Source organism: Anas platyrhynchos, chromosome 2, assembly GCF_047663525.1.
Source record: "Anas platyrhynchos isolate ZD024472 breed Pekin duck chromosome 2, IASCAAS_PekinDuck_T2T, whole genome shotgun sequence".
NCBI classification, from domain to species: Eukaryota; Metazoa; Chordata; class Aves; order Anseriformes; family Anatidae; genus Anas; species Anas platyrhynchos.
Window position 1 is genome coordinate 21,416,720 of NC_092588.1, and position 12,828 is coordinate 21,429,547.

The window sequence follows — 12,828 nt, forward strand, 5'->3', positions numbered from 1 at the left end:
CCAGAGAGCAGAGCTCAGCGCCTGCCCCTCCGCTCCCCTCGTGAGGGAGCTGCAGGCCGCCATGAGGCCTCCCCTCATGTGCTGGCTCATGTTCACCTTGCTGGGACCAGAACCCCCAGATCCCCTTCCGTGGGGCTGTTCTCCAGCCTTTCGTCCCTCAGTCTGCACAAATAACTAAGGTTTCCCTGTCCCAGGTGTGGAATCTGGCACTTGCTGGTGTTAAATTTCATGTGGTTGGTGACTGCCCAGCCTCTAATTTGTCAAGTTCTCTGTGCAAGGCCTCTGTATCCCCAAGGGAACCAACAGATCCTCCTAATTGAGTATCATCTGCAGAGTTACTTATTATGTATTCAAGTCTTATGTTCAGATCATTTATAAAAACACTGAAGAGAACTAGCCCCAACATGGAGCCCTGCAGCACCCCATTAATGACTGATTGCCAGGCTGATGTAACCCCATTTACTGTAACCTTTTGAGCCTGATCCATCAGCCAAAAGTTCACCCATCATGTTGTGTACTTGTCTTGCTGTATGCTGGACCTTTTGTCCAGAAGGATACTGTGAGAAACAGCATTGAAAGCTTTGCTAAAATCTAGATGGGTAATCTTGTCAAAAAAGGAAATTAAGTTCATTAAACAGGTCTTTCCCTTTGTGAACTTGTGTTGGCTATGATCAATGACTGCGTTGTACTTCAAATTTTTTCTCATTAACTTCCAGAATAATCTTCTCCATAACTTTACCAGGCATTGAAGTGAGACTGACCGGCCTGTAATTGCCAGGGTCTTCTTTCATGCCCTTCTTGAAAATTGGAACATTTTGCCAGCTTAAAGTCAGATGGGATCCAGATTCCCAAGGCAGTTGAAAAATAATTGAGGGAGGTCTCATGATACCATCAGCCAGCTCCCTCAGTACCCTGGGATAAATCCCATCATTATGGTGAGCAGAGAATTTCTTGCATTGGGTGCTTTAAAAGCATGCAGCGGTATCTGGTCACCCCTCAGGGTGCATTAAAGACCTGTAGATGAATAGAACTGCAAGCCTGAATTTTCACCTTTTCTTATCATGTCTGAAGAAGTAGCAGCTTTTTTTTTTTTTTCTTTATAGTTAGCAACACCTACCAGAGGAGAATGGCATTTTGTGGTTTGTAGCTTTTTATAAACTAGAACTATGTTTGCAGCCCTCTGTACATTTCTCTCATCTTTTCTTTCTCTGAAAATAGCTTTTGTGCAGCACAGAGGCAGTATGGCCAAGTGGTTCATACAACACAGCAGAGCATCCTACTTCTAGGGATAAGAGCCCATCTCACATTGATTTCACTGGAAGCCAGGCTGAGCCCACAGAAAAGAAAACCAGCAGGATAAAGTAGATTGATTTTACAAAACAGCACTTCTTCTCAGTCTGAAAAGGACTTCACTGAGTGCAGTGAACACATCTCCAGCTGGGATGTGGAGCTGCTCCTTGCCCTGCTGGACAGGAGCGATGCACACCTGGGCTCCTCTCCTCACTCAGGGCTCCCCACACTCCTGCTGGGATGCGGGTGATGTAGGGCAGGTCTGAAAAGAACAAGGATTTCGCTTCTCTGTTTGCAGTAGTTTCCAGAAGCATCAAAGTAGCCTGTGGTAGAATCCCCTCCAGCATCCTCACAACACCTCCTCTTCAGCTGAGCTGTTTTCCACAAAGCCAGATCCAAGTAATTCTCTTCTCAAAGCAGGGCTTTCCCTCGCTAGCTCCTTTTTACTTTCTATAAACAGAGATGAAGGGAATTAACAAAACTCTCAGGAGTATTTATTAATTAACCAGTTTGCAAGCAGGCAGAAGGACGATCATTTTGTTATAAGAAGTGAATGTTTCAGCATAAACCGTATCTGAAACTCTGCATCCCCTGACAGACAAATCGCACTGCAACATGGCTACTAGGTGACACTTTTATTGCAGTATTCAAAACAATATGTTTATTCAGGTTAGATGGAAAATCTAATAAGGACCTCTGTTATAATAAAACATAAATGCCAGGTATTTCTGTCCTCCATATGGAGGGGATATGCTTTGATATATGTGTTGTACTGCTCAGGTGGGTGGGACTCTGAGGCCATTGGCATTTACTGGTGATAGAAACAAGGTTTTTGCTTAATCCTGAATTGTCTGCAGAGGAAATGGCTTAATGGGAAAAACAAAACAAAGCAAAACAGAACATCTCCACACATGCACACACACAAAAAATGAGCAACCAAGCAATTCTTTCAGATTTGTGTCTTCTGTGTGAAGTTTAAAACCTCCAGCTGTTTTTCTAGAGCTAGGAGACAGAGAAAACAAACAAGAAAATGTTGAAATTTCTCTTGCGTTGGAAACATGAGGTGATGATGTGCCTGAAGCACCAGGGATCCTCGTTCCTGGGCACTGAGCTGTGTGAGGGTCTGAAGGATGCTGAGTGAAAGATCCTGGTTTGGATACTGTACTAAACTCCTTGTGCTCAGAGCAGCAATATCTCACCTGCCTTGTTACTTTAAAATGAGTTGGTTTTGGGGGTGCATCCTACACCTTCCTCTCCAGGGCTGTGTCTCATCAGAGGCATCAGGAGACACAAAGTGGGAGCTGAGCTGCTGCTGGTGTGTCCTGGAGGAGCTCGGTGGCAGAGAGGACATAGTGATGCCCATCTCACCAGCCACATGTGGATGGAAACCCATTGTGGTTAATGTTTTTTTTTTTTTTCCACAATGGCTTTGGACTGCAATTACAATCAGGCAGATTGAGTAGTGCAGAAGTAAAAGAAATAGCATGAAGTATAATAGCAAAAAAAAGCAGTTAAATGTGCCATTAGAGTTACCGGTCCCTGTGACTTCTGAGGGCTCCTCAGAAGGAAGCAGCAGGAAGACAAAGACTTGGATGTTCTGGTTGACCCCAAACTGAGATGAGCAAGAGGGTGAAGTGACCTCTAGAAATCGAATAAGCCTCTCTGAGATCTTCAGTAGGAAGATCAGTGTGGGTGCACCAAGCCCTTTGAAAATGGATCTGGGGTACCAGGGGCTGCTTTAATCCTGTAGTCAAACAAGACCATAAATAAATGCCATAAATAAAGTAGCTTACAGCTTAGAGAGAATGTAGTAATTATCAGAGCAACCAGCCTCAGTTGTTCTCAGATGCAACAAGGGTTTTTGCAAGGATCCTGTAGCAATGTGAACTGCAGCACAGGGATGTAGACTTGCTGACTTGGTGCCTTTCAGTCACACAGTTTGTTTCTAAGTTTCAAGTAATACCCAGAGTAATACAAGTAATACACGCTAACTATGAGTGTAGGTAAAAATGTGTACGGGTTTATGCAGCTCTGTGCAGGCAGGAGGAGAAATGAAGGATACCGCAGCCAGAAGTGTTTACATGTCTATAATTAACATCACAATCTTCAGCCGTATCTGCTTCATTGAGCATCTTTGTTTCAGCAGTAATAAATTCGCATTTGTTGTAACACCCTGCAACCAAGAACAAGGGAAGGCGACCACATCCTGCATGACTTCAGTCGTGTGCACTGGCAAGCGCTGCCGAGCCCAGCGGTTTTACCTCTGTTGGACTCCGCAAGCTTTAGATGCTGTGATCAGCCATTAGTCTAGTGGGTCGCTCTCATTTCCTCGTCCAGTCTTTTTATTTATTGATTGATTTTTATTTTGTTTGCACATTTGCTCCTGTGCCAGGAGTGGGTGCTCTTTCTGAGGTGTAAGAACATCGTGTAGTCACAGCTAAAGAAATGCTGGTGAGGAGAAAGGACTCCTCTGGTTCTATAGCAGGTGCTGGGAACTCAAAACTTGGCGGAGAACCCTTTTCTAGTTCATCTCCCTTTTAGCTGACTGGTGAAAAATGTGGTGTGTTGGATGCCTGTCACGTGTTATTTCATACAGGGCTTAAAACCTCCCTTCTCGACTATGAGCTGAACCCACCCTCTGGTTTCTGTCTCACCACGGGTCCTCGGTCAGGTGTGTGCTGGTGGAAGCCTTGCAAGGAATTGTGGCATACCCATGGCAAAAAGAAAGTGTTTTGTTTCCAAAGGGGTCCCCTGCTTGCTTCGGAGCAGTAACTGCTGCAGGAAAGCGGTGGCGTTCTTGTCTGCTGTTGTAGAAAGCAGGGAGCGGGGCGAAGCTCCAGGCCTAGCCCCACCGACCGTGGAAAGTAATGCTAAGTCAGCAAAATATTGAACAATATCTTTCATCTGTGTGAGCCTGTCTGCTAACTAATGAGCTGTGCGCAAAACCCTGCTCAAGGGATTTGAGGATTAAAAATGAAAGCAGCAGTGTCTGGGAAAAAAATGAAGCCAAGATGGGGCATTCCCAGTCGGAGGCTCATCGGGGAGAGGAGGTGGAAGAAGTGACCTTGCAGTGAGCCCCTTCACTTTTTGGAGTTGACACCAATTCAGTCTTCCATTTTTTCTAACTGTTGTAGATCTGAAACGTGACATGCATTGTGCTCATCTGCTAAAATTAGGGCGGAATTGAGCTTGCTTCCCTGTAGGCAGAAATAGAGTGCTTACACATTTTTTCTTAAATAAATGAAAAAACGATGACTTCTGAATGTGAGGTTGGTGTAATGTTTGGGTATGACTGTGTTTGTTAAATACTGGTAGTGTTTTCGTTACATTTCTCCTTCCAGTGCTGTGTTACTCCTATCCTGCTATTTACTATTTTGTCAGCTCTTTCCCGGAGGAGGTTTCTCTGGAGAGTATTTATCTTCCAATTAGCAAACTTTTCTTTGCAGCTCTGCCGATTAATTTATTTTGCCCAAGCAAACAACAAGTTGAACATGCGGCGTGGCAAATGTAGGAGTGAGGCAGCAAAGCCACTTCAGAAGGCGTTGCAGGCATTTTCATCCCGGATACTTTCCTGGAGACTGCACAAAAACCTTTGCCAAGGGCAGGTTGCTGGCTTGGCAGATCTGGTGATGGTGTTGCCTCCTGCCCAGGAGCAGTGCAGAGCCATCAAGGGTTTTTCTGGATGTATTGCTTTCCCATTTCACTGATAGGGTCATTAATTGCAGCATGGCCAAGGGGCAGCTTTAAAAGGACATTGTGGCGTCCAGATGTATGGGTATGAAAACCCTGGTAAGTTCCTACACATCCGACACAGCTGGGAGGAGGCCGTGGAGGTGTTTTTGACACCTTTTGCTGACCCTGCAGGGTCCTTCACGAGGACTTTTCTAGTCCCTTTTCTAGTGCATTTTGCACTGCTCCTCGTCTCTGCTTCACAGGCGTTTTGAGTAAACAACCTTATTTTAACCAAGCAGATGGAAGCCTTTTTATAGCCGTCGAGGCACTGGCAATGCGTGCACACCTCTGTTCTGCAGCACGGTTTTCTGCTGCATGAAGGAAACGTCCAAGGCCACTTCAGCAGTGGGTTCAGCCCATCCCACCTCAGGGACGGAAGGTTACCAAGGTCAGAACATTGCTGAATTGGCTTTACAGCCCTCCAGAGGTCCCATCGACTGGCTTGTATTGATTCCTCCTGCTGCTCGTTAGGAGCTCTCGTTATCTGGAAGCTGAAATTAGCACAGAGCCATCTGTTTTCCTAGGGAACGACACTGGGAGACGCAGGAATCTGATGCGAGCCCACCTGGCATGGTGCTCCTCTTTTGGGTGCTGCTCACCTCCTGCTGGAGCCCCGGCAGTGACACTGGGACAGCTGCTGTTGGTTTGGGGGTGACACCAAGCCCCCAGGGCCACCTGTCCTTGCAGCTCTGCCACGAGTGGCTTGGGGGGGTCTCATCACACCGTGGGCTGTGATAAATGTTGTTGAAGCTCAAGGCTCTACCTGGAGGCTTTTGTAGGGTTTGGAGTCTGCTGAGTGACTGTGAGATGTTCAGAGGCAGCCTTGCTGTTTGGGTGCAGGGCTGGGTGCTCGTGAAAGAAAGAGGCCAACGAGGCGGAGACAAGAGGCAGCACAGCACCAGGCACAGATGCACAGGGGAGATGTCCCTGAGCAGGAGCCGGGAGCACCCCGAGGGGCTGCTGAGGGCTCGTGTCAGAAAGGGGAGCAGAATGGGAGGATTTGGGACATCTGAGGACGAGACGAGTGCCGACAGACACAGCTCTGAGTGCACAGTGCCACGGGTCCTCCTCAGGGCTGCTTTTCTGAGAGGTTCGGGCAAAGCTCTCGAAGAACCACAGGTCCTGGTAAGTAACCTGCTCTGCAGCTGCTTTGAGGGCTAATTTATGAAGCAAGTTCATCATCCTCTGCCCTCCTCCCAGGGGTGGTGCAGGGGCGGGGTGGCAGCTGGGCACTGCTGGACCTGGCAGGCCTTGCTTCCTTCACAGCACATTAATTAGGAGAAACATCATTAGGTGGTGTCCACCTGAACCCATATCTCATCAATTACATCCGTAGGAGGTACAGCTGACGTTTGGGTCCGCTCTTGAGGAGCTCCTGTGATGATTTTGCTGCCTCAAGCCCTGTGTAGGAGCAGGCGTGCATCCCCGAGGCCTCCAGGTTCTGCTGGGCTGGAGGGAAGGACCTGCTCCTTCTGGGGCCGGCTTTGCAGGTGCAAGTTAATCACCTGGGCAGCTCTTGTTTGAAGGGAAAAGACAAAGGGGAGGATGAATAAAACATTATTTTGTCATGTGGAGTAGCTTGAGGTGGTTTTGTTGTCTGGCCCGTCACAGAAGCATTCATGAATTTCCAGCTTTGCCAGGGAAATATTACTTTTTTCACCGCTGATTACACTCCTGGTGTGAACTGCATAATTTCTTACTCAGAAGAAGATTATTGTAGCCATTTATTTTCTGGTTAAACTGGTGTAAATAAAACAATTACACCGCACTGATAGAATTTTCCCTTTAATGCACGGAGCACAGATGCGGAACACACAGTTCATAAAAAAAAAAAACGTTCCCCAACCCCAATCAAATCCATGCTAGAAAATGATCAACAAAACCATATATTCCTTGCTATTTGTTTGGGGAGAAAAACACAGCAGGGCCAGATGCTGTGTAGAAGCCCACATCACACGGGGAATTCACGCACGCCGCTGAACTGCTGCTGTGTGCTGAGAGATGTGGGGCTGTCCCTTTATTCCCACCAAGGGCCTTTTGGTGTTCAAGCTAATTATTCCCACTGATAAGGAGACAAGGGGAAGGCAAGCCCTAAATGGTGGCGCAGATGCTAAAAGGCTTGTGCGGCTTATTTTTTTGAAATATGGGAATGAGGAGGGGGGTGGGGAGGGGTCTAGGTAAGAAACCTCCGGCTCTGGTTGCCTCTGGGCTGCAGGAGCAGAGAGTGCCTGATCCAGGGCTGCTGTGAGCGAGCAGAAACCGAACTTGTTCTCAGCACACGATTACACGTCTGCTTTGCTTCTTTGATGAAGGCTTATATGGCTGGGCTCTGCTTCTTTTGATGTTAATTTAATTCTCATCGGCCTTTTGTCGTAGCTCAGGGCAACAGACAGCAGCAGTTCCTCGCAGGGTGATAAACAGCAAGCAGCTCCTGCATGAAAACTGACTCGAACGGCTTCTCTGCAGCTGTGGTGAGGCTGGAAATGCCACCTTCTGCTTCCCTGTGAGCCAGCTGTCCTGCGGTGGGCAGGAGGGAGGAATCCCCTGGTACGCATGGGAACGCCTTCCATTAAATCAGGACATGGAGGTGACTCTTCGTGACAGGTTTCCGGGTAGGTGAGGAGCTGGTGACATTTCCTCTGCCTGTTAATGATGTGAAATGCCTTCTTGTCATAAATTTTGCCCACGTGTTTAATGGTCTCATGAAGCTGCAGCTTGCGGTGAGCTTTCGGGTGAGGAGTGCTGGTGCCTCTCTGGTGTTGAGGGGCTGGACGTGATTAAATCACACATGAAACACCTTCACCCTGGGTCACCTAGGGCCGATTGGTGTGAAATAATTTAAGTTGTAAAGCAGAGACACGCCACATCTCATCTTTCCACTTCTGATGGGCATATCTGGTGGGTATTTGGGGTTTTCCACCTGCTCAGCAAAGGACATGGAAACGAATGGCCATGTACACTGTTCCTGCTATGTCCCTGCTCTTTCCCTCCACCCATAATTTGGTAAAGGAAAGGAAAATGTTCAAACATTTTTGCCATTATTGTGCACAAGCTCTCGCATTGCTCAAGAAGCTTTGCCCAAAACCCGTGAGATAATTAACCTTATTAGCGTTACATCAGAGTGTGTCTGGAGAAACCGAGGCTTTCGTGGGCTACGCAGGTGGTGAAAGGACATATTTAAGTAGTGCCCTGTGTCAGGGCCTCCTGACCTGCCCGAGGCCTGAGAGATCAGCTTTGGAAGAAAGGATTAGAGTAAGGAGCTTTCAATTTCCACTGCTTTGCTCATATAATGGCCTGGACCACTGCAGGAAGCTGTTCTACCACTTTCAAAGGCCGTATTAAATGGGATGATTTTCATCAACTCTCTTTCATGCTGCTACAATTCAATGTACAAAACACACAGGAGAGGCTGGTGGCCTCCATGGGACATGGAGCATCTTGTAGGGCATGGGAGCTGGAGGGAAAGCCCTCAAGGCATGGGGCAGAGCACACCAGGCCTTGGGGTGGCTGCTGGAGCTTGCTCTTAGCATCCCACCCTGCTCTTCCCAGAGAGATCATTCATTTTTATAACAGGGTAAATTGCTAACTTTTCACTTAAGTTGTAGCAGCAGCAAAAACCTTACTCTGGCTTGCCCAAAAGGGTGCAGAGGAAGGTTGTGTAGATGCATTAAGGAAGAGAAAAATAGCTTAATGTTTGCTTTGGCCGGTGAAGTTAGCAGTTAGTTGGGCTCTTCTCTGTCAGGCAATTAAAAAGATGGATTCAGGCTTTTGATGTAGGCTTTGTGACTTACACAGAGTGTACGCACAGGCCGTTTTATTTCCAGAGGGAGTAGGAATGAAGCAGAGGCTGGCTGTAGTGCTCCAGGTCCTGCTTTGGCTGCTGACAGTTCTCAGCAGGAGAGCTTCTTGGCTTGGTTTTCTCTCCGAGGTGTATTCCCAGGTCTTCTCTTTCTCCTGCTCGACTTTCTGATACCCTGGGGTTTCTCCTGTACTTCAGGCATTTCTCACCCACCTGTGTGTGACCTGGGTTTTCCTGGGGGTCCCGTGCTCCTGTTACTGAGCCCCACAATTTGATTTTGACTGGATCTGACTTTCAGCAGGGACTTGCTCTCGTGCAGCCAGGTCTCTGCCTATGCATCCCTGCAGCACAGCTCTCTCTCATTCACCCCAAAGCAGCAGGGATTGCTCACTTGTGTGGGAGCTGAATTTGAGCTGCCCACCTGCCTACACTGACAAAAGTATAGATTTTCAGGCCTATTGCTGATTCTGTCCCTCCTCTCCCCCAGCACTTACACACTTGCTGGCACCCTGTGCCCCCATCCTCTCTCCAAAGACACCTGCTCACTGCAGCCCAGCTCCTGGGGAGCATCCAGCCCTCTCCTTCCTCTTCCCAAAGCCTCCCTGCCTGTGTGGTAGCACGGGTTGTAGCCCTGGCCCTAATCTGAAGGCACATAATTGCACTGCGTTTTCCCAATTTTTCATCTTTGCCCAATGATTTTATTTTTAACATGGTCACTGTCTTTACTTCATCACTAAAAATGCATTTTGCTGCTCTTTGTCTCTTAATTTTGAGGGGCAGCATTCTGTAGCATAACTCATTTTCAATTTGTCCCAAAGCCACTGAATTTTTGCGTGTAGGAAAAGGGAAGATGAGGGAATACACCATGCACACAGCTCAGTCTTTCTATTCCTACCATCTCTCCTGGGCCGATATACCTCTGAGAAATGGAGGAAAACACGAAATAATGAGAAATGGAATAATCTGCTAACTGAGAACGAGACTTTCTAGCTTCTGTTGCTCGGCAGGCGGCTTGTGCCCTAAAGCTTGCAGCTTTATTGAGGTGAGTGTGCAAAGAGTGGGAGAAAATTGCGCTGCCTTTGCCAGAGCTGCAATTTCCCCACCAGGCTGAGCGAGCACAGTGTGGCTGTGTCTGGCCAAGGAGACCCAACAGCACCGAAAGGCATTATGATTACTGAATCAGTAAGCACTTCTTTGCTGCTAGCCTGCTGTGAAACTCCTGAAAAGCATTTAATGGACTTCTGAGATGGATTTCCATTGCTCTGTGACTGGTATCTTTCTTTCCAAGGGTTTTGCTCTCTGCCTGCTCTCCTTTGTGTGTGCTGCCTTCCTCTAGGCAGGGCAACCTCATTTCTCCCCACCCGATCTTTGTGCCTCACTGCTGCTCTGCAAACCTTTTTCTTTACAGTGCCCTCTGTGTTTTTCATTCTATACCAAACTCATCTCCTTTTTGATATTTGTACTTTCCTCATCATTAGACTAAATCCTGATGAAGATAGGAAGATCTGATGTGCTGGTTCAGCTTCATAACAGCTAAGGAGTCATGGACAGTGTAAGTGGTCAAAAATGAAAGGGGAAGAGAAGCAGTTGGCCTTATTCTTGCACTATCATCAAAAATGTATATTGCATCTTCGTGTTTTCCTTGGGAGTTGTGCAGAGAAATGTTGATGCTATGAATGGAGCTACAGCGCTTTTGTGAAAGGCAGGAGGAAAACCAAACACTTACAGCATCAAACATTTTGGCTGGAAGGTTGGTGATTCACAGCTCTTACATTATTTTTTTTTAATCCTAAGGAAGTGTCAGTACAAGGCATGCTTGAAGTAGAAACCATCATAATGCAAACTAATGCAATTCCCCATGTCTGCAGAGATGGTCAATATGCTGCTCATTGCAGTTGCCATAGAGATGCAATATTATCTTCTTAGCTCAGTTATGTGCACTGAATTCTAATACATTTAGAGGAATGGTGCAAGTTAGTCAAAGTCTTCACAGTTCCAAAAAAGCTTTTCTTGCTGAGCCTTCAAATAGCATTTGAAAAGAAGAGTTGGTCTGATGATTCCTCCAGTTTGAGTAAAATGTGGGTATGGAAAGACTTTGTGGATCCCTTGCAACTGTGTTTTAGTGGTCTGACACAGATTTTAGCTTGGCTTCTGAAGGATGCTGTTGCACAAAGTTGCACTGGCTTTGCTAAAACGGGATGTGAGGGGAAAGGAGGAATGAGAGCAATGGAGAAACAAACCTATGGCATCCCAGCCCCAAATATTTGCAGTTCCTTTCACAGGACCTGGAACTACACATGGCCAATAGCTTTCAAAAAGCCCATAAATAATCAGCTATTGATAAGTCTCAGCTATACACTGCCGGTTGTGCAGATGCTCTCTGAAATGGAGATTTATTTAGCGGAGGAAAGGAGGTATGGATATTGCAGCCAAGTGGTAAAGGTGAACCCCAGTGTTAAAAAAAAATAAAAATAAAAATAAAAATAAAAAAAAGCAAATGCCCCCACAATGGACAAAAGCTTGTGTTTCACTAAGCCACTTCCATTTAGGTCGTTGTGCTGCTTTTATACCCACATGCACCTTTCTCAGCGCGTGCAATGACAAATAGCAGCTGACAGCATGTTGGCACAGTCCTGGCTGGAGGGGTGGAAGAGGTGTTTCTCTTTTTGAAGGGGAAGAGCTTCATGCTCGGTGGAGGGTTTTCTCCAGCAGGTTTTTGGTGCAAGGGGCTGTGCAGGACCAGTGATGCTTGCTCGGGGTGGCAGGGCCCTCTGGGGCTGCATCACTGTGGCTGGCCCCGCACAGCTGCCTCCTGTGAGAAAGTCTTGGGCAGGAGGTGAAGGCAAGGAGCCCTACTGATACACATCACAGAGTGACAGTGGCTGAGGCTGGCAGGGCCCTCTGGAGCCAGCCGGTGCCACCCGTGCCCAAGCAGGGACACCCAGAGCAGGGTGCCCAGCACCATGTCCAGGCGGCTGCTGAAGGGCTCCAAGGAGGAGACCCCACAGCCTCTGGGCAGCCTGTGCCAGGGCTCCGTCACCCGCACAGCACAGAAGGCTCCTGGTGCTCAGGGGGAGCCTCCTGGGGGCCAGGTTGTGCCCAGGGCCTCCTGTCACATGCCACGTGAAAGTCAGGGTGTTTGCTCAGCACAGCAGCTCAGCTCCAGCCCACAGGTGCCCCAGACCCCAGGGAAAGTAGAAACGTGTACCAAGGGCTTGGTGGAGCTTTCTCTGCTTTCACTGCTTGGTGCGAGGCAGGTGTGGTCGCGAGCGTTTCCTCCTGCCAGGGAGCCGTGGTGCAGGGTGCTGAGCGCTCTCGCTTCCTGCGAAACCCAGCTTGGGGTGCTCAGAGTACGGCAGGGTGGGGTTTTTGATCTGAATAACTGATTTAAAAGCTATTTGATAACTGTTAGCATAAATGGGGAGTGACAGACCGCTGGACCGTACTGTGCAAAGCCCGTTGCAAGAGCCAGGCTGTTCCCTGCAGGCTGAGGAGAGCCTGGCCAGAAAGAAGAGGAAATAAGCAGATTTTATTCACGATCACACAAACATTTTGGGAGTTATATCTCCCTCTTCCATGCCCCAACCTTCTGCTCTCTTTCCTGAGTCAAACTTTCCTTCTAATAGGCTGGCAGGCATGGTCCGTGCCCTTATCTGAGCTCCAGAACATGGATATGATGCACAGAAAATCTCTAGCCTGGTCCATGGTGAAAAGTCAGTGGAAAAGCTGGGTTTGGTTTTGATATCCGGGTGCTCTTGGCCATAAGACCATTATTTCCCTGTATTAGGACTGCTGTCATTTGTTTAAACGTTTATATATATAATATAATATTAAGCATTAATAATTCTCTTGGGTTTTACTGCCAGGATCACAAATGGTTAAAAGATTGGGCTTAGTCTAGACGGTGAGTGCAGATACGATGCTGAGCTTCCTGTTTCTTTAAAAAGCTTCAATTGGTATCAGCTCATTTGACTTCCTTTGCAGATAATATCAGCCCGCTACTTTTT